Source organism: Monodelphis domestica, chromosome 5 (genome assembly GCF_027887165.1).
Source record: "Monodelphis domestica isolate mMonDom1 chromosome 5, mMonDom1.pri, whole genome shotgun sequence".
Taxonomy (NCBI): Eukaryota; Metazoa; Chordata; class Mammalia; order Didelphimorphia; family Didelphidae; genus Monodelphis; species Monodelphis domestica.
This window is the reverse complement of record NC_077231.1, coordinates 167,671,300-167,693,800: the sequence shown is the minus strand read 5'-3', so window position 1 is coordinate 167,693,800 and position 22,501 is coordinate 167,671,300. Positions and strand designations below refer to the sequence as shown.

Genomic DNA, 22,501 nt, shown 5'->3' with positions numbered 1-22,501 from the left:
CTGAGCATGGAACTATTCCTGTGGCTATGGGATCTAGTTGACCAGAATAATATTCAACAGGACATTGGTTTGGTCCTAAGCTCTGCATCAAAACTCCTGAAGGTATTCCCCTGTACTCATGGACATAGAGTGAGAATGGTTTTGAATAATTAGGGATGCCAAGAGCAGGAGGATAATATTGCTTCATTTAACTTTGTAATTGCTTGCAAATGTTCTGGTTTTAACTTCAGTGGGTCTTTCTTAGTGACTTTCATTAAAGCAGTCAGTGGCTTCATAAGTTCACCATAATTAGGTATCCATTTTCTACAAAAACCTGAGGTTCCTAAGATGGCTCTGAGTTGCCTTTTGGTCTTACGGAAACTCAGCTTTTGTATGTCTGCTACTCTCTTTTGGGAAATGCTTCTGGACCCCTCAGACAGCACAAACTAAATATCCTATGCAAGGAAGACATCATTGAAGTTTAGCTTTTGATATTTTGTGTCCTCTCTTGTAGGGCTCACACAGAAGACATTTGCTACCATGCTGGCACAGTTTTGCAGAGGGTAATGCTAGAGGTAGATCATCTACAAAGTGAATGAGCTTACTGTCCCTGAACTGGATATTTTTCAAACCTTTGTTTAAGATTTGAGAAAACAATGAAAGACTTTCACAGAATCCCTGTGGCAAACAGGACTGTGACTATTGATTTCCCTGCTACATGAATGCAAATATCTTCTGTGAGTCTTTGGGTATTGGTATTGAGAAAAAAGAAGAACATAAATCAACCACAGTAAAATGTTTTGCATGACTTGGAACAGATGAAATGATGGTAGCAGGCCTTGCTACAACTGGGTAAGATTTTACCAAATGATCATTAACAGTTCTTAAATCTTGAACAAACCAATAGATTATTCGTTCTTCGGCATCTAGCTTTGGTTTTTTAACAGGTAAAATTGCTATGTTATATTCAGAGGTGCATGGTATTATTATGCCTTGCTGCAATAATGAGTTTATTATTGGGGTGATCACATCAAATGACCTCTTTACTAAGTGGGTACTATGGAATGCATGGTGGTGGACCTCCTTTAGTCAGTACTTTAACAGGGGTTGCTTATTTTAATAAACCCACTGGAAAAAGGTTCAGAGATTCTTCTGGGCATTTCAAAGAAATATTTCTGGTTGGTATACATACTATGGTTACTCTCAATTTACAAATTAGATCCCTATCCACTAGATTCAATGGGGAATTTGGAATTAAAAGAAAAGAGTGTTCTACACTTAGTGGTCCAAGAGAAACCATTCTTGGTTCTAACTTCTTTTCTCTTTGTGATTTTCCCATCACATCAAATTTAGACCAGTTTCCTGGGCATCTGGAATTTTGCTTCATAGTTTCAGTTATTGCCTCCTTAGCTGTAATTAAGTCTTTGTATCCCACAAATGAGTTAGCTTCCCATCCAGGATCCTACACTGGCCAATCAGCAATTTGGGGGTTCCTATTAGTGTCCTCTATAATCTGCTATTTCTCCCTCTTTGTCAATAATTCATCCATAAGGATGTCAAAGTCCAAATGAGAAGGATTGTAAAGCTTAATTAAGTTCTTGAACTGCTTTACAACTCCCATCGGTTCTTCTTCATATTTTGGGGTATTTTTTCTTTAAAATGTCTATATCAGTTTGTATAAACCTTTTGTTTCATATGATAGTCAGTACACCACACTCTGGGGACACTGCAGGTACCTCCCTTAAAGGAAACACATGATCTGGTGTACTTCCAATGCTTCCGTTTCCATTTCTAATTAACTTGGTTTATCTGATTTAGTTGTACCCTCTAATTTAGTTACTTCATGTTCTTTGCTTTCTGCCATTGTCCCTTTAGCTTTGAATAACTCCTCATATTGAGTTTCCATTTTATCTACTTCAGTCTTGTAAAGATTAAACTTAATATACAATACTCCAAGTTATATAGAATACTATTTATTAAAATCAACTTAGAGCAAAGGGAAAAGTAAAACCAGAGAAAAGCTGCTTTAGCCAGCTACCCCCTTCCTCCACACTGGTCCTGCCCCAAAAGAGAGCTTCCAGGAGAGAGACAGACAGACAGACAGACAGACAGACAGACAGAGAACCAAAGTGGCCAAAACTGAAACTAAAAACCTCAATCCATGTAAAATGATGCACAACAGGAAAGGGAAAAAGGAATTATGGGAGAGGTAGTTCAGGGGTCAAGATTATAAATCAATACAGTCTCTAGATAGTTCACTTTAAACATTGGATCATTCTTTGCAGTAGCTTGCTTATTGTTTGCTTTTAAATGTTTAAAAATGACTGCCAAAGATTTGGTCATCATGTAAAATTACAAGAAAAACAATACTAGCACAGGGACATAAGAGATTAGTTCTAGGAGTGTCAATAAGAGTAATGGCATTAGAAAGTCATAGGCAAGTGAGTTTTGTATATAATCTAGTATAATAGAGAAAAAGAGATTTGGTGGAAAAGTCATATCTAACAGAAAAAGCTCCATGATGATTTTATGCAGCTAATTCACTAGCTTTTCTGAGAGCACAGAACCTGAGTCAAGTTGACTGGGAGATGGGTTTTGGAGCCACCTAGAGTTCAGCTCACTGTTATTACAGCTCACAGTGAAAGTGTCAGCTCTACTTTGTGCTTCAATGGAACTGCCTGCTATGATAATGGTTCCAACTGCCCAAGTTGACAGTTGGACCCTCAAAATCTGATTTTCTGGTTCTTTGTCCTATTTAACTCACCAAAACTGTAAAAATAATGGGCAATGAATTGATTATGGATTATAAACTGATTAGATACACTATTTGCTGTGCTTACAAAGTATCTTCAGTTTATATCAGTGAAGTGAAGTTCATAAGTGACCTTCTCTTCAGAGCCAGGTGCAAGGATGCTAAGGAGACTCTTGTTATATAAAAGTAAACTATTTATTGAAAATATAAGGATAAAAAAGGATCTCTAACTCCAAATAGCTGAGATCTCCCAGCACTCCTCAGCAATAGGGAGACCAGGGGGGGAGCAGCAGTGGTCACAAGGGCGCATGTAGCAAGACAGTTAGCTAGCTCTCCTCTCTTGTCCTGGGCTGCAGCAGTAGCGGTGGCAGTGGGAGCAGCAGTGGGCAGAGACCCTAGTCCCTGCTCCCTCTCTCATGGTGGGCAGGTCCACAGCACCAGGCAAACTTAGTATCTTTACTACAAGGCTATCTGCTAAAATTTTTTTCAAAATTCATTTCCCAAAATAGTCATAATGTAGATTAAAAATTCATATCCAAATATTATATTTTATATGATTTATTAATAATAACTAAAATTTTTAAAGCTAGAATAAACTCAGCCATCATTGCAAGAGAAGAGAGAGAGAGAGGCGGAGTTCCCACCATCTATATACAAAACATGACCATGCAATGTGGTGGAGAGGAGAGGAATTCTGGGAAATAAAAAAGGAATTTGGGGGAACATAGTTCAAAGGTAGAAAATGTCCACTTATACACAAGTGAACTCCCACATTTTGGAGCCAGGTTTTCTACAACACCAGAAAAGAGGAAAAACAATATAAAAGGGTGTGTAAAGTAACCTAAGCCATTCCTTTGATCAACTAATGCAACTTTGCAACTGGTAGTGTAGGAAGTGGGGGAGAATTGCTAGGTGAGTTCAGAGTCACCAAGTGCCATTACTTGGGTTTGGACTTCTTTTTTTTAACCTTCTTTTGCATTCTTACCATTACTATTCTTTTGCATTCCCTGGCTCCAGTCCAGTTAAAAGCTGAAATTGTTTTTTCTTTTACATATCATTTTTGTTTTGGGGTTGTTTGAGAGGTCATGGGGATTGGAAAAAATTTATAATTTGCCATCTTGTTCTTCTCATGACTTGGGTGACTGAAATGTTTATTTCTAAATAGGTTAATTTTGTTTTCTAAGGCCTTCTAATATTTTCTGAGAGAAAGCTTTATTTTATTTTATTTTTTGGATTCATGGCCTCATTGGCATAAACATTTCCTTCTTTGGGATATATCCCAGCATGCTTGTTTCCATGTCTTCTTAATCTGTCCAACTCTATGCTGGTTTCCCTCTAAATCCTTGAAACTGCATCTCTCCAATTGACTGGAGGCCTTTTCTTAATATTTCATGGATACTACCAGATTCAGGCTGTGCATCTTTTATCCATCACTATATAATTAAGTTACTATTAGGTTGAATCTGAAGAAGAAAGGAAAATGTACCCAACCAGTTCAAAATGTAAAATTTTAATTGTATTTTATGACAAATGTCAAAAATTATTCTAATTCCCAAGCCTAGCAAAGACAACATTAAAAAGGAAAATATAGGTCAATCTCATGAATGTAAATACAAAAACACTAAGTAAAATATCAGCTATAGAATACTACTAGTCTTTGTAATGTACTAAGAGAATTATTTACAATAAGCAGGGAAGTTTATTCTTCTTCAAAATAAAAGATGGGCAAAAAAGGAAAAGCAATAGTATCAAAATAATAATCATATTAAGAAGAAAATAGTAATAATTGTATAATTATCTCAATAAATGGTGTGAAAAAATCCTAAAGATTCAAGGCCTTTTTTATTAATATCTCTAAGACTCAATATCCATTTTTCCTTATTCCCCCTTAATGTTAGTGCTTTCCCTTTATAATTAATCTTCCATATATCCTGTTTATGCATTTTTTTGCATATTACCTTCTTTATTAGATATCTCTTATTAATATTATTAATATTAATATTCTTATTAATATTAGATTAATTTATTAGATATCTCTTATTAATATTATTAATATTAATATTCTTATTAATATTAGATTAATATTAGATATTAATTTATTATTTATTTATTATTATAATTATTATTAATTAGATATTAATTAATTAATATTAGATATTAATTTATTAGATATCTCTTATTAATATTATTAATATTAATATTCTTATTAATATTAGATTAATATTAGATATTATTTTATTTTATTTTTTGGATTCATGGCCTCATTGGCATAAACATTTCCTTCTTTGGGATATATCCCAGCATGCTTGTTTCCATGTCTTCTTAATCTGTCCAACTCTATGCTGGTTAGATATTATTTTATTTTATTTTTTGGATTCATGGCCTCATTGGCATAAACATTTCCTTCTTTGGGATATATCCCAGCATGCTTGTTTCCATGTCTTCTTAATCTGTCCAACTCTATGCTGGTTTCCCTTACCTTCTTTATTAGATATCTCCTTGAAAACAGGGACTATAGTTTGCCTTTCTTTGTACTCCAGTTCTTAGCAAGTTCTTGGCACATAGGCATTTAATAAATGCTTGTTGACTAACTGAAAATATTTTAAAATATTAGGTAAGAAAGATTACTACTTAATATAATAATTACATATTTAAATTGTATTTAATTATAATTAATTATATTTTATAATTAATAGGGGAACATCACATTCATACTCCTTAAAAATAGGAACAAGATAAGGATACACCATACTGATTATAATAAACTTTCCTGAGAGAGGGTTGATGGACTCAAGATGAAGAATTAGACAAATATTTTTGGACATGGACTATAGGAGAATTACTATTGCTTGACTATGCATATTTGTTACAAAGGATTTATTTTTCTCTTTTTTAAATGTGGCAGGGTGGTAGGAGGGAGAGAAAAATAATAAATGTTTGCAAATTAGAAAAATAATATTGAAAAAATTGAAAGACTTAAAAATAAAAACATATCAAAATGTCAATTTTGTAGATAGCAGATAACAAAAGTGGATACTCAGAAAAATCCAGGAAATCAGCCAAAAATGATCAGATATAATAAAATGAGTTTAGAAAAACCATAAACTATCAAATAAACCCATAAAAATTTATTATGTTTTCACACACTAGTAACACACAGCTAGGAAATTCAATGAAAAAAAAAGAGATTCTATTTATGATATTTGACTTTTAAGATGACAGCTCCTGCTGAGGATTATATGACATTGTCTGTTGCACCAACTATAGGAATTTGATGGTGGAGTCAGATACATGGTCCCTGAATATGAGTCATATTCAGTTATCCTGGATAAAGTACATTTTTCCCAGACACATATTTTATATAGTAACAGTATCAAGTTTACTATTTTGTTGAGAAGAGAAGTATTTTGTATACAAATAATAATAGACTATACAAGTGTAATTTACCACTATTACCTAGCATCATTTACTACCATTACTATTCATATTAATTCTCTTACTTTGTTCTTATTTTTAATGGGGTTCAGATAGAAATGATCTTTGAATACATTACTATTGAGCTATTTTATATTCAATGATTTATGGATTACTGCACAGATATATAAAATGGCTGCTTTTTATAATTAAATAAGAGTATTGGGAAGTAAACATATATTTTAGGTTCACTGAAAGCATTGTTGGACAATTAGAATAGGAGACAAGTCTAGAAGGAATGACAGACTGTTTCAACTTTTAGCACTCTTGAAAAAAAGTTTGACATTCATTATGTTCTCCTTTGCTTCAATCATCTATTTTACATGATTTGATACTTAGTTCATAAGATTTTGACACATTCATCCAATCTTCATCACAAAGCACTTTTTCTCATATTTGCTATTTTCTATGACTTTAACAAAAAATTCATTTCTCCAAGTCTGGGTTTGAGGATAGATGATAAATTGTTTTCTTCTTCTACTTTTCTTTTTCTTTTGAAACTCAGACTTTCAAGATCTACCAGGTTGGAAATTTAATGGTCACACATTAGCCAGATCCAACAACTAACTGACACAGAAATGATGACCTTCTCCATTCCTGCCATGGACAAGACTATTCCTCCATAGGCAGCTTGGCACCAGAGTGTCTCACAATACTGAGACTGGACTTATTGTGAAAAATCTAAACACCTTCAGGCCTACTATAGGTTAGAATTCTCAAGTTCAAGTAATCTAGCTACCTTACCAGTAACAAGGATAAAAAGTATGCACCGTCATTCCTAGTATCCCAAAAGTTTTTAAAAGTGTTTAAGTCAAGTGTGAGTTCCAGGCCACTGAAACAAGTTTGTCTCCAAGCATACATTATTTAACCGTCCATGATGTATTACAAAGTGCAAAATAATTTTTAAACTGAACAAATGGAGTTTTCCATTTCTATTTGGAACAAATGGAGTTTTCCATTTCTATTTGGAATGTCGAAAATTCCACCATAATTGTGCTAATTAGTATATTAAAATATTTATCAGAGTCAATAATTTCTTCAATAGGGTCAAATCTTCTAAGTGCAAATTTAGAGAGTCCAATTGAGCGGGGTGGGGGAGTGGGGTTATAGTCTGTTGAATATGCCAAGATCTTAGAGTCTCCCCTAAGCTACTTTTGAAAATGATTTTAATATAACCTTGATTGGAAAAGTAGATATCATCAGTAAAAATTACCTTTTCTCAGTCTTCAGAACTTCAGTTTTTGTATTGCAGTGTATTGTATTGTATTGTCATCCTCATGAGAAGTGTTTTTGATTTTTTTCTCTATGGCAACAGTTTGCAACTTATTTTTTTAACTGGTCTTTTCCCTATTATTTCAAATTCAAGAAGGCTACAGAACCCTCTAGAAGAATAAATAACAACCCTTCTAGCTAACAATTTTCTCTGAAAGTCTATTGTTTCCTGGGCATTGGTAAGGCTCATTGTTTCACTACAATAATTTTGTTAGTTCTTGGAATTTTTGGTTTACAATCTTTCCTTTATACTACAGTGTGATTGCTCTTGTTTCCTAATGATTTCAAAGGAAGCTCAACATGTCTGATATCCTCATGCTATAACTACTGCAACATCACTAACAATCACTGAAATGTGCTCTTCAGACACTGCAATTTTCTACATTTCCTTCCATTAATATTCATTCTATCTTTTTATTTTTTTAGTTTCAGTTCCAAATTTTCACCTTCCCTTTATCCCCTACACTACCTATTGGGAAAGCAACACATAGATACTCATTATTCAATATGAAGTCATGAAGAACATTTCCACTCTAGTTATGCTGCAAAAAAAATCAAGAAAAATGAAGTAACAAAATATACTTCAATGTGCACTCAAAATTCATCAGTTCTCTTTCTGGAAATGGATAGCATTTTTCATGATTTCTTTAGACTTGTCACGGATAATCATATTGATCTGAGAAATTAATCTTTCACTGGTGATTATTGTCACAATATTGCAGTTACTGTGTACAATGTGTTAGTATTTGTTCTCAAAAGTCAGAGAACTAAAAGCAACACAAAAGAGAACAATGAAATAGGTATAATTGAGACACAAAATCTAGCACTCAGCTGATAGAAAAGTAACTAAAGGTGTTCTATTTAGTTTTATGTGCTCAAAGTTGAATATTCCAAGTCAGCTTAGTATCTTCAGAGGCTCAAACACAAGAGCAATGTTGAGAAAATTAAACAATTTCCATATGAAATCATATCATATTATTATACTATCAACTATTGTTACCACTCATTACTTTTTATAATGTCTTTCCCACAAATTAAGACTGATTCTTGTTAAACAGTAAATTTACAAGTGAAAATCTTTCTTCAAATTTCACAGATATAAAATATCAAATGTTTCAACAAACAACATGTTAATTTCTTAGTGGTTTTATTTTGATAAAAAAAATAGAGCTGTTATTAAGAAAATGCTTGCTATGGTAATGCAGCTTAAGGAAAAAGAAGATTACAAATGTAAATAAAGTTACTTTTTGACCTCAGGTGGTAGATGAAATGTAGAGAGAATCTTTTCTCTCTGTGATCCTTCCCTTTGCTCCAATTAAAACCACTGAATCAAAAAATTTCAGAAGTGTCTGAAGAAATAAGAAATCAATTAAACATTCTTTGACCATCTCTTACGTATAAGGTTCTCAATTGGAAAGAAAGCACTTTATATATGCTAAGTTATTCTCATAATTACCCAGAGGTAGATGTTATTATTATCCCTATTTCTAAAATGGGGAAACTGAAGCAAGTCTTCCTGACTCCAAGACTATGCACTGTACCATCTGGCTGCCAAATAATGCATGACTCCCCTAAAGGAGCATGCAGGATAGTTGGGTACACAAGGCCTATAGGTATAGGCAAAGTTAATTGATACTCCAAAGGTCAGAAAATATAAGAAAATTGTCACAAGATGGTAAAGTGATGGAACTTAGAATAAGAATTTATGGTAGGGTCATACACTTACTAGCCATGTAACTGGGTAAAAATTATGGAACCTTTCAGAAATTGTTTCATCATCCATAAAATAGGTATAGTAATTCCTTCATTGAACACTAAGTAAAATATTGAATACAATACTGAGCTTGAACTTAGGAAGGCTCATCTCTCCATGTTCAAGCCTGGAGGGTGACAGGGAGGGAGAGACAGTGAGGGAGAGAAAAAAAGGGGGGGAAGATAAAAGAGAAGGTAAATAGAAAGAGGGAGGGAAAAGGTGGGAGTAAAAGGCAGAGGTGGTATAGGGAGAACATTTAATAAACTTTTACTATGTGTCAGGTATTGTGCCAAGTGTTAGGGATTTAATAAGAGCAAGCAAATCAGTCTTTTGTCCTCAAGAAGCTTACATTCTAATGGAGCAAGACAATACACAGAGGGGGAAAGGAAAGGAAAGGCAGGGGAGGGAGGTTATGGCAAAATAAGAAAAAAGTTCATGTATAATAGGAAGTAGAATCCCAGGTTTTGGTGAGAGGGAGCTGGAGATGATGACTGGACTGTAAGTGGGATGGTAAAGAGATGGGTTCAAAGTTTCTGTATGTAGAAAATAGAAAAGCTATTGAACTTGGGGGGTCAGAACTAGGGTATAATCAGATTCTGCCTTTATTAAGTGATTAAAGTCCTCTGCACTTATTACTCCATCCATAAAATGAGGAAGTTGGATAAGACATTAGATTAACTTTAATATCCCTTCCATTGCAGAATCCTATGGTCTTTAAGTGTGTTCATATCGAAGCGGTCACATTTCTCCTTTCTGGACCAGATTTTTTTAAGACAGATGCATAGGTCTCCTTCTCAATTTTTAGTTCTTTGATCCTGCTAGCCCATTTTGTTATTTTTTTGTGAAACAGGGATTTCATCAGTATCAGTTTCCCCTCTACCAATGATGATCATTTGGTCCCTTTATAAGTTCTTATTTTGCTATTTGCTGTGTTTTTTCCATAAATTCATCAGAGGAGAGTTACCCAAAAGTCTTGGATAGCTTGTTTGTCATTTTTATTAACTTGGGGAAAGATATTAACATTTACCCAGCTATATGCCAGCTTTTTTACCCATCTACACAATATTTTATTTTTTTCTGTTTTAAACATTATTTTATTTGTTCATTTTGAAACATAATTCATTGGAAACAAAGATCATTTTCTTTTCTTCCCTTCCAACCCCCCCCCACCCCACCTCTCCCATAGCCGACACGGGATTTCACTGGGTATCACATGTGTTCTTAATTCAAACCCATTTCCATGTTGTTGGTATCTGCATTAGAGTGTTCATTTAGAGTCTCTCAATCATAACCCATCAACCCCTGTAGTCAAGCAGTTGCTTTTCCTCAGTGTTTTTACTCCCACAGTTTGTCCTCTGCTTGTGAATAGTGTTTTTTCTCCATGATCCCTGCAGATTGTTCAGGGACATTGCATTGACACTAATGGAGAAGTCCATTACATTCAATTGTACCACAGTGTATCAGTCTCTGTGTACAATGTTTTCCTGGTTCTGCTCCTTTCACTCTGCATCACTTCCTGGAGGTTGTTCCAGTATCCATGGAATTCCTCCACTCTATTATACCTTTGAGCACAATAGTATTCCATCACCAACATATACCACAATTTGTTCAGCCATTCCCCAATTGAAGGACATTCCCTCATTTTCCAATTTTTGGCCACCACAAAGAGTGCAGCTATGAATATTATTGTACAAGTCTTTTTCCCCATTATCTCTTTGGGGTACAAACCTAGCAGTGCTATGGCTGGATCAAAGGGCAGACAGTCTTTTAGCACCCTTTGGGCATAGTTCCAAATTGCCCTCCAGAATGATTGGATCAATTCACAACTCCACCAGCAATGAATTAATGTCCCTACTTTGCCACATCCCCTCCAGCATTCATTACTTTCCCTTGCTATCATGTTAGCCAATCTGCTAGGTGTGAAGTGATGCCTCAGAGTTGTTTTGATTTGCATTTCTCTGATTATAAGAGATTTAGAACACTTCTTCATGTGCTTATTAATAGTTTGGATTTCTTTATCTGAAAACTGCCTATTCATGTCCCTTGCCCATTTATCAATTGGAGAATGGCTTGGATTTTTGTACAATTGATTTAGCTCTTTATAAATTTGAGTAATTAAACCTTTGTCAGAGGTTTTTATGAAGATTGTTTCCCAATTTGTTGCTTCCCTTCTGATTTTAGTTATATTGGTTTTGTTTGTACAAAAACTTCTTAATTTGATGTAGTCAAAATTATTTATTTTACATTTTGTGACTCTTTATAAGTCTTGCTTGGTTTTAAAATCTTTCCCTTCCCAACGTTCTGACATGTATACTATTCTGTGTTCGCCTGATTTTCTTATAGTTTCCTTCTTTATGTTCAAGTCATTCACCCATTCTGAATTTACCTTTGTGTAGGGTGTGAGGTGTTGATTCAAACCTAATCTCTCCCAAACTGTTATCCAATTTTCCCAGCAGCAGTTTTTATCAAATAGTGGGTTTTAGTCCCAAAAGTTTGGGTCTTTGGATTTGTCATAGACTATCTCGCTGAGGTCATTTACCCTGAGTCTATTCCACTGATCCTCCTTTCTGTCTCTTAGCCAGTACCAAATTGTTTTGATGACCACTGCTTTATAATATAGTTTGAGATCTGGGACTGCAAGTCCTCTTTCCTTTGCATTTTTTTTTCATGATTCCCCTGGATATCCTTGATCTTTTGTTCTTCCAAATTAACTTAGTTATGTTTTTTCTAATTCAGCAAAGAAGTTTTTTGGATGGGTATGGTACCAAATAAGTAAATTAATTTGGATAGGATTGTCATTTTTATTATGTTAGCTTGTCCCACCCATGAACAATCAATGTTTTTCCAGTTGTTTAGATCTAGTTTTAACTGTATGTAGAGTGTTTTGTAGTTATGTTCTTATAGTTCCTGTGTTTGTCTTGGCAGATAGATTCCCAAGTATTTTATATTGCCTAGGGTGATTCTAAATGGTATTTCTCTTTCTAATTCTTGCTACTGAAATGGGTTAGAGATATATAGAAATGCTGATGACTTATGCAGGTTTATTTTGTATCCTGCAACTTTGCTAAAGTTGTTGATTATTTCGACTAGCTTTTTGGTTGATTCTCTAGGATTCTTTAAGTAAACAATCATATCATCCACAAAGAGTGATAGCTTGGTCTCCTCATTGCCAATTTTAATACCTTCAATTTCTTTTTCTTCTCTAATTGCTACTGCTAGTGTTTCTAGTGCAATGTTAAATAATAGAGGTGATAATGGGCAACCTTGTTTTACTCCTGATCTTATTGGGAAGGCTTCTAGTTTATCCCCATTGCAGATGATGTTTGCTGATGGTTTTAGATATATACTGTTTATTATTTTTAGGAAAGGCCCTTCTATTCCTATACTTTCTAGTGTTTTTAATTGGAATGGGTGTTGTATTTTGTCAGAGGCTTTTTTTTGCATCTATTAAGATAATCATGTGGTTTTTGTTGGTTTGCTTGTTGATATGGTCAATTATGTGGATGATTTTTGTAATATTGAACCATCCTTTCATTCCTAGTATAAATCCTACCTGATCATAGTGGATAACCCTTGTGATGACTTGCTGGAGTCTTTTTGCTAGTATCCTATTTAAGATTTTTGCATCTATATTCATTAGGGAGATTGGTCTATAGTTTTCTTTCTCTGTTTTTGACCTGCCTGGCTTTGGGATCAGTGCCATGTTTGTGTTGTAAAATGAATTTCATAGAACTCCTTCTTGGCTTATTCTGTCAAATAGTTTGTTTAATATTGGGATTAGTTGTTCTTTGAATGTTTGATAGAATTCATTTGTGAATCCATCTGGACCTGGGGATTTTTTCTTAGGGAGTTCTTTGATGTCTTGTTCAGTTTCTTTTTCTGATACGGATTGTTTAGGTAATTTATTTCTTCCTCTTTTAGTCTAGGCAATTTATATTTTGTAAGTATTCATCCATATCACCTAGATTGCTATATTTGTTGCCATATGATTGAGCATAGTAGTTTTTAATGATTGCCTTAATTTCCTCTTCATTAGAGGTGAGGTCTCCTTTTTCATCTTGGATATTGTCAATTTGGCTTTTTTCTTTCCTTTTTTTAATTAGACTCATTAGTACTTTGTCTATTTTATTTGTTTTTTTAGAGTACCAACTTCTAGTCTTATTTATTAAATAAATAGTTCTTTGACTTTCAATTTTATTAATTTCTCCTTTGAGGTTTAGGATCTCTAATTTAGTCTTCATCTGAGGATTTTTAATTTGTTCGCTTTCTAATTTTTTTAATTTGCATGCCCAATTCATTGACCTCTTCCCTTCTTAATTTGTTAATATATGAACTCAAGGATATAAATTTCCCCCTGAGTGCTGCTTTGGCTGCATTCCATAGGTTTTGAAAGGATGTCTCATCATTGTCATTTTCTTCAATTAAGTTATTAATTGTTTCTACGATTTGTTCTTTAACTGGTTTTAGAGAATCGTATTGTTTAATTTCCAATTAATTTTTTATTTACCTCTCCATGTTCCATTACTAATTATTATTTTAATTGCATTGTGATCTGAGGAAGTTGCATTTATTATTTCTGCTCTTTTGCACTTGTTTGCAATGTTTTTATGCCCTAATACATGGTCCATTTTTGTGAATGTACCATGTGCTGCTGAAAAGAAAGCAAGGAACTAGGTCTACAACCAAGAATCAACTACCCAGCAAAACTGACTATCTTCTTACAGGGGAAAGTATGGTCATTCAACAAAATAGAAGAATTCCAAGAATTCGTAAAGAAAAGACCAAATCTGAACAGAAAATTTGATGTCCAAGCACAGAACTCAAGAGAATCATCAAAAGGTAATTTAAAAAGAGGGAAAACAGAAAAAAACAAAAACAAAAAAAATTGTTAAGAGACTCAATAAGTTAAAATGATATGTATCCCTATAAGAAAAGAGCTCATTGGTAACTCTTAAAAACTGTTGTTATTACCTGGGCAGCAAAAAGAAGTACACTTAGAGGGAACAGTGACAAACTGTATAGGATGAAAGGATAAGACATAAATAGGTAGATAGATATATGCATGCATAAATACATACACATACACATGTGTATGCGTATATATATATATATATACATATATATGTAACTAGAGCTAAAAAAGGTTAATATTAAAAGAAATGGGAAAAGAAAAAATGGGGGTAAATTTATACGTCACAAAGAAGCTCATTGTGGGAGGGGGAAAACATCAATACACTGGAAGGGTAAAGAGGTTGGAGATAGGAAATACTCAACTCTTATGTGCTTTGAATTGACCCAAAGAGGGAAGAAAAATCCAATCCATTGGGGCAGAGAATAGATTTGCACCCTATAGGGGAGTAGAAGGGTAACAAATGGACTGGTGGGGAGGGAAGCAATACAAGGGAGGGAGGGGTCGGGGGGTAATTTTAGAAAGACTATTGGGAAAATAAGGGGGGAATAAAAAGGGAGGGGTAGAAAGGGAAGTAAAATATGAATGGGAACTAGGGGGACTGATTAAAACAAACATTGTTGTAGAAGGAAATAGTGAAAGAAGAAAAGGCAGGAACAGGAGTAGAAATCAAAATGCTGGGTAATACACAGCTAGTAATCATAACTCTGAATGTGAATGGAATGAACTCACCCATAAAACGCAAGTGAATAGCAGAGTGGATTAGAATCCAAAACCCTACCATATGCTGTCTACAAGAAACACACATGAGGAAGGTAGATACACATAGGGTGAAAGTAAGAGGGTGGAGCCAAATCTATTGGGCTTCAACAGATAAAAACAAGGCAGGAGTTGCAATCATGATATCCGACAAAGCCAAAGTAAAAACGAATCTAGTTAAAAGAGATAGGGAAGGTAATTACATCCTGATAAAAGGCAGTATAGACAATGAGGAAATATCTATACTCAACATGTATGCACCAAATGTCATAGCATCAAAATTTCTAAAGGAGCTCAAGGATGAAATAGATAGAAAAACTAAACTAGTAGGAGACCTGAACCTTCCTCTATCCGAACTAGATAAATCAAACCAATAAATAAATAAGAAAGAGGTAAGAGAAATGAATGAAATCTTAGAAAAATTAGAGTTAGTAGACATGTGGAGAAAAATAAATAGGGACAAAAAGGAATACACCTTCTTTTCAGCCACACAATATTTTAAAGAATATTTTCTACATTCGTAGCGGGTAAATGATAAAAGTATGAAAAGGGAAGGGCATCCTCAGAACATCACCAAAAGTTATTTTCATAAATTATTTTTTGAAAGCACACATCTTTATTGTCATCTTGATGAGTGTAGAAATAAGTTCCTACTATGCTTATTAACTTATAAAGTCATCTGATTTATACAATGCTGAAGGTTCTCTTTGAGTATCTCATTTGTATATCAAAAACATGAGACTATGACGAATGAGATTCAGGAGTAACATCCAGACAGATAATAAATAGAAAAATTATATTATATACATATTATATAATTATATGTACATGAATATTTATGCACATACCTAGACAGACATACATAGAAGCAGCTAATAGCTAAAGGAGGGTAGGTGACACAATTGATAAAGCACTGGACCTAGAATCAAGAAAATTTCAGTTTAAATCCAGCCTCAGACATTTCCTAGCTGTGTGACTCTGAACAAGACATTCGATCTTTGTCTGACTCAGTTTCCTCATTTGGGGCATGGTGGAAAGATCTGGAAATTCAGGAGTGGAGCTGGGAGAAAAGGAGTGAGTATGACTGGCTTGGGTATATTCTCAAAATGGAGTTTCTAGAGGAACTCATCAATCAAAGAACTATAAGGTGAGAGGTGACCTTTCATCTTATTTTCGCTAGGAAGCCTCCACATTACTTCCCCAGACATTTCAAAATTATACTAGCATCACTCCCTTTCAAGTTCCTTAGAAATAGTTTAAAATGTCTTTATTAAAAATATCAACTAATACAGAACCAAGAACAGATCCTTGGGATGCTCCAGAGACCTAGAGACTGCCTTTGAGATTGAGATAGAACCATAAATATTCCAGACAATGTAAGTGGCAAATTCAAGATAGAGAAGACAGAATTTGGCTGTACCCAAGTACCAAAAGTACCATTTCTATTATATCATATAAGGTAATCCTTTTATAAACTCCCCCTTTCTAGCTCCCCTCATTAAAATCTAAGCTTGTTGAGCTTAGATTTAGGAACTTTTTCATTTATATTCATATCCTTAGTATAAGCACAATGCCTAATATATATCAAACAGCAAAAATATATATATATATGTATATATATATAATTATATTCCTTTTTAGTTAGTTATTACAGAAAGGACATTTTCCAAATATGAAAACACAAATCTATTAATCTGAATTGCACCTGGGACTTTTAGTTCTTCCCTTTTGAATCAAACAGCAGAAAGTCTTAGCACAGTGCATGCAAGAGACACTTTTATTAATATTTTAATATTGCTTCCAAGTTTGGAAAGTTGCTTCCAAAATATGTTGTTCCTTCTAACTATTATTTTCAAGAGGCTAAAGAGTTCTAGTTTCTTCATGTATTTGTAATGATTACTAAAATAATGGCTAGGATTTATAAAGTACTTTAAGATTTGTTAGCTATTTTATTATCTCATTTGATCATGACAAGAAGGTAGGTGCTATTATTAACATCTCTATTTTAAAGGTGAAGAAACTGAGCCAAAAAGAGGTTAAATGACTTGTCTAAGGTCATATAGCTAATAAGGTCCTAATTCTGGATTTGAACTCAGGTTTTCCCTATTTCAGATCCAGTACTACATCCACTAAGCCACTTAGTTGTCCTTCCTATGGCTTCATTGCAAGATACTTTACCATTTAAGATATCTTCTTTTATGGATTTTTTTGCCTATTATTAATGTCTTCCATGAAATGTAGTCCTAATGACTGAGCACAGTACTGCATACCTGTCTCACTAGAGGAGAATGCAGAAACACAATCATTTTCTAAGTCCTAGACAACTTACTAATTCAATCCAACATTCCATTAGGTTTAGAGGAAACCTTGGCAAACAGTTGACCCATATGAGCTTGCAGTCAGCCTATTCCTATTTCCCTTCCCAGATCTTTTACAAATAAACTGATAACTTAGCCATACATCTCCCATATTCTACTTGCAAAGTAGCAAGTATAAAACTTTACATTCATTTCTATTAAGTTTTATCTTATTTAAATTAAGTCAACTATTTAGTCTGACAAGCTCTTTTTGGTTCCTGTCTCTGGGATCCATCAAGCTCCTTCTTTTTTCTAACTTTTTCATTTGCAAAATTCATAACCATGCCAGCCATACCTTCGAATAAGTTACTGATATAAATATCAAGCAGCACGGAACTAAAGAAAACCATCTGGGGCATTCCACCGTGAACTACCTCTGAAACTGGGAGGAAACTACAAATGACTACATGTAAAATCTTTGAGTAAGTTCCAAATCCATTATAAAGCTACTCTTAACAAGCCCAAGAGGGAGATATGTCTATCTTGCCCACAAAAACAATATGAGAATTTATCAAATACTTTACTAAAATGTAGATGAAATATGGATTGTCCCAAAAATGTAGTGTATTTTAAGCTAATCAAGCCTTTAAGTTTTAATAAAGCTTTAACACTTAAAGGTTTTAATAGCTTCACAGTACACTAAGATTTTTGAGACAACTCTGTATGTCTATAACATCTTCCTTATTTACCTTTCCAGCAAGCACATCAAACAAGAAAATGGGGTTAGTCTAGCATGACCTGTTCTTGAAATAGGTATGCATCAATGTAACCACTGATGGGGGGGAGGTTCCCAAGTTTATTGGAAAGAAGGCAAAAGTAAATATTAAACAGCTACTCTTAGTGTTTTAAAGTTCATCCCAGCTGTGGATTATGGAATGTGCAAGTTGGATAAACTGCCAAAGTCCAGAAGTTTCAACATTTCTTTGCTATTGGGGTCCACTTGAATGATCTTCTTATCCAGGGACATAATTATCCTTTCTTTCTCTTTCTTCTTCCTGCAATATGATGGTGATACCTCTCACATGGCCTCTCTGGATCTACTTCATCAGGTGAATCACATATTCCATGATCTTCTGGAGTTCCTTTCTGGGGATGACAATCTCCCTGCACATGTGCTTGTTGGTGCGGAAGTCATTGCCCAAGTGGGTGTAGATGACAACCTCTTCTGCCTTCTTCAGGATCTTGGTCCATATGAGACCCATGCTTGCTCCAAGGAGTGAAGGGAACTACTTTTTCTATATGCTCAATAACTATCCTTTTAATGACAAGATAAAAATATTGAAAGGGGTGAGGTATGGTGGAGAGTGAATTTAAATCTTGCCTTTGATACTGATTGTGCAATTCTGGCCATGTTACTTATTCTCACAGTGGTCTAAACAACTCTCAAAGACTACAAATTGAAGAAAAGTTGAAGATCTTAATTGATATAGAGCTATTCTTCACCAGGATTTTCTTATATGATATATAGAAAAATTAATAGATATCCACTTTTATGTCAACATTTATTCATACTTTGGTATTTTAATAATCATATGTAAATACAACACACACATATAGAAATACTCACATATGTATATAAAATCAAATTCAATAAAATGTATATGCATATATTTATTTATTTACCAGTTGTTTGGGGGGCATTTTGGTCAGTATAGTGGTAGATAATCCTACAAAGAATCTAAACAAAAGTAAAATATATTGATAATATTCCTCTTTGTATAGGAAAATGCATTAATGCCATTAACCCTTAGAATATTATTTATTAAAACTTTTCAGTAAATAATAGTTATTATAACTGTAGCAGTCCACCCCTAGCTATGGGCAAGGGAAACAGTATGTACAGATTGTCTTAGAAGAGAGCATGCTCAGTCTTGAGCATGCTCAGTCTTGTGCTTGACTGGGAAAGCCTCTGACCCTTGACCCCGGCTTCCTACAGGTTAGGCGGGAAAACAGGTTTCTTTGTGTTCACCTGGCTAAGAGAAACCAATCCATAATCATCCCTATGTATCGTGTATATTTGCATATCGAAGACATTAAAAGTAGCCACAGCAATCTCCACCCTCTCTCTTCCATCTCTTCCTCTTGGATCTCTGCTCCCACTGATGTCTGTCCTTGCTTTAATTCCATTCCTTCTCTATCTCTCTCACCTGGGACCTGGCCTTCGGCCGGGCACTTTCTTTTCTCTATCATCTCTCCAACCTGTGTGGTATTAAATTTGGATCACTGGAAGGGTACAAGCCTTCTGAGTAGTCTACTGATCGGAGTTTTGCTGTGGCTCATTGATAATTAATAAGGCCTGCATTTCTGACTCATTCCTGCCACCTCATATCTCTAATTTGGCTCCGCCACCCCCCTCGTGGCATCCAGAACCTCTATCCTTCCTCTATCTTCCTACCTTAAAGCTTCTCTCGCCTCGAGAAGCTTTAATAACTGATAGTTATATAGCATTTAAAAAATTCGAAAAGCATTTACTTGCATTCTCATTTGATTCCTAAAACATCAGTAGATACTATGATTATTCTTTCCCCAGTCTTAAATATGAGACAATGATTAACAGGCTAAGTTGTTTTGTACATAGTTATATAGTTAATAATCACCACAGGTGTGATTTGAACCCAGGACTTCCCTAACTTCAAATATACCATTCATTACACTGTATTGCACTGCCAACATCCAGTATAATATTATTAGTCTAATCATCTACACTGAAAAAACAAAGCAAATGAAAAATGCTTACTGACCAGTCTGTGAAAATACTCCATCATTATTGAATACACCACAGATGGATAATAACTAGAGCCTAGAATTTGGTAGGAGGAGAATAATATGCTGGATTGCATTTGGGAAAACACGTGGTGATTTCAATGACCCCAAACTGTTTGCTGCTGCAAAAGCCCATCTGTCTGACACTAATAGTCTCCTGGAAATGCAATATGGTTGGTAACTGTGGAGAACCATGATCTCAAAAGAATTAAAAAATTATGAACAACCCAAAGGGCAAAGGAAAGACACATGATGGGTTTAAAGAGGCTGCAACAAGTTAACAAGGCAATGTAAATACTGAGAAGCTCATAAAAGATATTATCTGACTCTCTTTATGATAGACCTCAGCATATGCATCAGAACTGATGGAAACATGAGAAGGGAATAAACAGATTTTGTACAACATTTTCTAAAGTAAACTATATCAATAGAGTTATAAAAACTAAGAATTGTAAGAAGTGGAAATGCTGCTATTTTTATTTTTAAAAAGCATTTTATTCAGAACAAATGATGGCCCATTCATATCATAAAAATGATGAACAATGAATACAGGGGCCCCTGAGTGATATGCTAGTTAACTTGATTTATAATAGCAACAAAAATAGTAAATACTTGAATAATAACTTACTCATGATTACAAGAAATGTGTTAACACATCCTAATGCAAATACCAACAACATGGAAATAGGTTCTGATCAAGGACACATGTAATACCCAGTGGAATTGCTCATCAGCTATGGGAAGGGTGGGGGGAGGGAAGGGAGGGAGATAATATGATTCTTGTAACCAAGGAATAATGTTCTAAATTGACTAAATAAATTAATTTAAATAAATAATAATAATAAAATAAAAAATAAATGTGTTAACATAAAATTATAAAACTATAATGGTAGACATAAAAATGAATAAACTGTTCTCGATTTTGTTGTCAGAGGCTTTGAGTTCAAACACTAGCTCTTCCAAATACTACCTACTTATTTTGGGCAAGTCACTTAACATGTTTGGGGTTCAGTTTTCTTATCTGTAATTTGAGAGCTGGACTAGGTGACCTCTACTATCCTATGCTAATATAATTCTATGATACTATGAGAGTTAGAGATTTGTGAGGGATCTAAGTTAAGGAGGAATTAAAAATTTTCCAAAGTTAACTTAATAAATATATAGCAAAACCAACTTAAATCCATTTGGAATGTTTTGTTGAATTTTACAAATTCACCACAATATTTATCTGGAAGAAAAGGGGAGCAATAATAAAGTTTTTAAATTTTTTTTTCAGTTGACTAAGTCTATCAGATTTAAAACCATATAAATAGGTTGGAAAAGTGAGCAAAAAAATAGAATTCTATCAAAAAGTTTTTATAGTGACAGGGATTTCAAGACACAAATTAATAGAATGCCTCCAAAACTTCTACAAGTAGGGCCTTAGACAAAAATAGAGCTCCCACACAAATTCAACTAGAATTTCTAAAAGAAATATAGCAAGCTAGAATTTGTTCAATATTTTTATAAGTAAAATTAGAATATTAATGGGAAGTAAAATTGGAATTGGGAGATATAAAGGAAAATTAGAAAGGACATGACCTTCACACAGGAGGTACAAAACCTTGTCCAAAGAGCAAATTCCTTGAAAATGAGAATAAGCCAAGTAGAAGGCAAATGACTCCATGAGATAACAAAGTGAAAAGACTGAGAAAAAAGAAAATGTAAGCTATAGATAGATAGATAGATAGATAGATAGATAGATAGATAGATAGATAGAAAAAAGAAAATGTAAGCTACATATCTCTCTCTCTATATATATATATAGAAAAAAATGACCCTCAGAAAAGGGAAAATAGGGAAAAACTTAATAAATATAGAACTACATTAACTAGGGAATGGCCAAACAAGTTGTGGTATTTGATTGTGATGGAATAATGTTGTGCTATAAGTAATGATGAACAGCATGATTTTGGAAAAATCTGGAAAGATTTTTCTGATGCAAAGTGAAGTGAGCAAAACCATATGCAAAGTGATGAGCAGAACCAAAACAATATTGTATATAGTGATAGCAATATTTTTATAAACAGCTGTGAATAGTCTAGTTGTTCTAAGCAATGCAGTTATCCAAGTCAATTCCAGAGATTCATATTGAAGAATGCCATCTGTCCTCAGAGGAAGAATTAATGAAGTGTGAATTCAGACCAAAACATACCATATTTCACCTTTTCCTTTTCCTTCTCTCTTCCACAAAATCTCTAATATGGGAAGATGTTCTTTATGATTGCACATGTAAAATCTATATCATGACGCTTATCATCCCAGGGAAGGGGAAGGGGAGGAGGGAAGGAGAGAGAGATGGGTGGAAATTGAAACTAAATTTTTTTAAATAACCCTTACCTTCCAATCTTGGAGTCAATACTGTGTATTGGCTCCAAGGCAGAAGAGTGGTAAGGGCTAGGCAATGGGGGTCAAGTGACTTGCCCAGGGTCACACAGCTGGGA

At 34.2% G+C, this 22,501-nt stretch overlaps 1 protein-coding gene and 1 pseudogene across 2 annotated transcripts in view; both read right to left on the bottom strand.

Annotated features, from left to right (window-relative positions):
• LHFPL3 (LHFPL tetraspan subfamily member 3) overlaps nucleotides 1-22,501 on the bottom strand; it is a 776,856-nt gene that overhangs the window by 652,052 nt on the left and 102,303 nt on the right. The gene's annotated exons all lie outside the window — the stretch shown is intronic.
• On the bottom strand, nucleotides 17,927-18,559 carry LOC100014052 (40S ribosomal protein S17-like; annotated as a pseudogene).